At 36.1% G+C, this 4130-nt stretch overlaps 1 long non-coding RNA gene across 1 annotated transcript; it reads left to right on the top strand.

Annotated features, from left to right (window-relative positions):
- Window positions 1-172: 172 nt before the first annotated feature.
- On the top strand, window positions 173-3855 carry LOC106632870. The gene is made up of 3 exons (XR_001336048.2): window positions 173-334; window positions 487-576; window positions 2306-3855. It is a non-coding gene; the product is annotated as an uncharacterized LOC106632870 (long non-coding RNA).
- Window positions 3856-4130: the final 275 nt, after the last annotated feature.

The following is a 4130-nucleotide window of genomic DNA, read 5'->3' on the forward strand; positions in this document are numbered from 1 at the left end:
GTCTGATGAAGGCCTCTACAAGTGTGACATCAGCGGTCATGGAGAGTCTCCATCCAGCTGGATCACTGTCACAGGTGACACACTCACCTGTCTGTGTTTCTGCAGCTTTCAACATTCACAATGTGACGACAACTTAATGACTGTGTTTGCTTTATTTTAGAGAGATACACCACCACACCTCCACCTACATCAGCCTCCATTAATACAACCACTTCTGCTGGTTCCTCTCCTCCTTATCTCCATGTGCTGCTGACTGTTGGATCAGTCTGTGTTGTGATTCTACTGGTGTTAGTGATTCTATTGGTGAGACGATGTGTTCACAGGAAGCCGAAAGGTGAGACTAAGAATTATTCCTTTAAAAAGTTATGTAAATTATTTTAACATGTAATTTACAAACATGTTGAACATTTAAAAAAAATAAAAGAAAAGTGTTCATTAAGCCTGCTATAGAATAACTTTATTGATATTTATTTTGGTTCATTTTAGATGATACTGGAAATGCTAGTGAAGATGACATCGCTTACACTGACCTCAGAATATTACATCACCAACAAAAGCCAATCAGATGGAGCAGAGGTAATGCTTTATGTGCAGTGTGTATATATAATGTATATATTTACAGCTGAGTTTTTAATGTTTTTCAAAACATTTAGTGTTTCTTAACAAAAGTGTTCTTCAGTTCCACACCAACATTTACAGAGCTAAAGACAGTACTCTGTACATTGGTGACAGTTTAATTCTCAGCTACTATTTTCTAATTTTCTATCACACAGATGGCCTAGTTTCGTGTTTATGTTAGCTCATGTTTCCTAAACAATTCACTGTATTAATATTAAATTAAAATTGTTTCACAGATAAATTTTATCCAAAACTTGTGTGAAAGCCTAAAAATAATCCCTTTGTTCTTCTGTGTCTTTAGACAGTTAACCGTGAAGGCTTTTTTTCCTTTGCTTGTTGGACTGTTTGTTTTTTGATGCTGTGGTTAGTCCGTTTACATGAGCTAACAGCTCTGTGGTTGCTCTGTTTCCTGTTTCTAATGAGAGCGCTTCAGCTGCTCAGGTTTTGCTAGAGGGCTTTTAAGAGAAGTAAAGTGTGTGCACAAACACCAACTCTCAACCTTAGTAAACTCATTGCAATGCTGTTCACCTGCCAATATGCCAATTTTTATTTTTGTTTTACGGAGTTAAAAATTTAATAGTTTGTGTGACATATTGACAGGTATTGACAGGTAGTTTAAAGCTGGTGCGTCTTTTTGTTTGTTTTTACACCACTATTGTTAGAAGAAATAAAACTGTATAGTGCCGGATTATAGGAAGTGTCATGTACAGTCCTGTGAAAAAAAAATCATCTTATTTAGTGTTGGAAAAATTAGGTACATTCTTAGTGCATTCACGGGAATTAAGATGACATGTAACCGCTGGTTTCTGATAATTATATTTAATTAATTAAGCTGTGTCAGAATCTCTTCAAACAGATGTTTAAGGAGTGTGCTGGTCTAAAGCATTCAGGTGTGTTTTGATGCAGTGCTATATGATATAGATATGTCCACCTGTGTTTGCCAAGGAAACAGCTTTATAGAAAAGGTTTGCAAGGATGAAGTGGTTTGTTTAAACAAAACACAAGACTTATAAAACATAAACAACATTGTTCCTTCTGGAGCAATGTTGGATAGAAGAGACCAAAGTCGAGAAATCTGACCATAGTACACAATAACTTTATCCAGACTGTCCACATGTGTTTAGTATTCAGTCTGAGTCAGCCATATTAATGGGCGAAGTGTGGGGTCATATCTCTTAATCTTTGATATAAGTTTTTTCAATCACAGGTGTATAAAATCAAAGTGAATGTAGTACTGAAATATGATGTCACCATTGCAACAAGTCAGTTTGTGAAATTTCTTTTCTCTTAGATATTCTGTGATCAGCTGTTATTAGTGCAGTTAGATAGATTTGCCATAGCAACTCACCCATGAAGTGGTAGACCACATGAAGTTACAAAGTGCTGACTCAATAACAAGAGTTCCAAACCTTCTTTTGGTAATGGTATCAACACAAAAAACTGTCCATTGAAAGTTTTACGGGATGGGTTCTGCTCTTCCTAGTATGATGTGTATGTGACCCAGTGCTTTTGTTCATGTGGTTCAGTGGCATTTGGTGATGTAGTTCATTAGTTTTCTTAGTCTCTCCAATTTGACTACTCAACAATAAAGGAGTAGAAAAAATATGTGGACATTAATATAACAACAGAACGTTCTGTATAGCTGTGTCTCTGCAATCGTGTCCTCTGTCTGTATTTTATTGTGCAGACTGTGATCCAGCTGCAGTCTACTCAGCAGTGAGAACAGAAGACGTCAGTTATGGACAAATTATCATCAAAGATAAGAAAAATAAATCTAATATAAGAGGTAGGAGTGCTCATTATTTTTTATAACTTGTAAAAATTGTATACACATGCACAAGTCTGATCTCCACTCTAATCTATGCAAGTTAAAGTTCTAGCAACAGGATTTGGGTCATCATCATCATCATACTTCCCCCTTTTTCTTTTTAGTTTGAACATTTTTGACTTTAATAATGAGACCCAGCAGCTGCAGTGTAATCTTAAACATACTGAGCACTTTAACATCAAGCAGGGAGATGTCAAAAAGGCCTTCCACTTTGTGAAAGTGAATAAGTTTCATGGACCTGCTAATAGTTGTTGTCATTTGCTCAACAATCCATTATATTTTTAAAAAGTCTTTACAGGCACACCACACACCTATTGTTTTGAAGGATGTTGTTTTATTGCCTGTTCCTAAGACTTGTCATCCCAAAATTTAAAAAAAAAAAAACAAGTTTAGTTGCTCTCACATTGGTTGTGATGAAAGTTCAGAAACTTGTGAAGTCAGAGATTTTAAAGCAAACTGAACATGTGCTTGACCTCCTCTATAGAGGAATGGAAGATGCAGCTGCAATCTTGCTGAACCTGGTTATTTAACACCTGGAGGGAAAAACCTCTCATGCTTGATTAGTGTTTGTTGATTTTTCTTCAGGCTTCAACATAATTTAGCCTGCTATTTTAATCTGAAGGCTTTTAGAACAGTTCAACATGAATAAAAATCTTATCGATTCAATTCTTGACTTTTTAACTAACAGGACCCAAAAACTTGATTGAATGTAAGTGCGGTCCTGTCCAACCAGGTCTGCTCCTCGACTGGCTCCCCACAGGAATGCCAGCTCTTGTTCTTACTATTTATCCTGTACACAAATATTTGTTAGAGTAATTTTGAAAATAGGACCATTTGAAAATAAGCAGATGATTCTGTTATTCTCTGTCTGCTCCGGGAAAATGAATCCATCTGTGGCTCAGTTTGTGCTGATTTTGTCAAATGATGTGATGAGTCCTGCCTTCAGCTGATGATACTGAAGAACATATCATTTATTTTAGCAAAAGCACACATACACACAAAGTTGATTTTATTAAGGGTCATACTGTGGAATGTTTTCAATGTTATAAATATCTTGGAACAGTTAATGATTCAAAGCTTAATTGTACTGTGACACTGTGTGCAGAAAGGTCACCAGTGACTCACGTGTGAGAAAGCTTTCTCATTTCCACATTAACAAAACCATGATGATTTTTTTTGTCATTCTTTGATTGAATTAGTTTCGTCTTTTTCTTTGGTTTCATGGTTCGCATATTTATCTATAAAGAACAGAAACTCACTCAATCAAATTGTTAAGTGGTTTAATAGGCTGATTGGTGAACCACAGCTGAACCTAGTATCCCTGTACACCAGTTACAGCAGTTGACTAGCTCAATTTTTGTTGACTCACACCTGTTTCATAGTGAGTTTCACTTTTTTTTCCCCTTCTGGGTAAAGGGTTTTGTTCCCAAAGTGTAAAACTAGAAGGTTTAAAAATTGCTTTGTTGTAGCAGCCGTTAATGAACAAATTATAGATGTTATTTTAATTTATTTATTTATTTTTGGTGTACCATGTGCAATTGTTGTCTGTTATGGCTGTATTAAGAGTGTGCATGTTATGATGGATGACTCACAATTGCAGACCAAATATACCTACAGGTACGCTGCATTGGTGGCTGCCCACTGCTTCACTGGGTGAATGGGTTAAATGCAGAGGAACTATTTC

The sequence above is a fragment of the Haplochromis burtoni genome, unplaced genomic scaffold (assembly GCF_018398535.1).
Source record: "Haplochromis burtoni strain Fernald_Lab_line unplaced genomic scaffold, NCSU_Asbu1 Contig_3237, whole genome shotgun sequence".
Lineage (NCBI taxonomy): Eukaryota > Metazoa > Chordata > Actinopteri > Cichliformes > Cichlidae > Haplochromis > Haplochromis burtoni.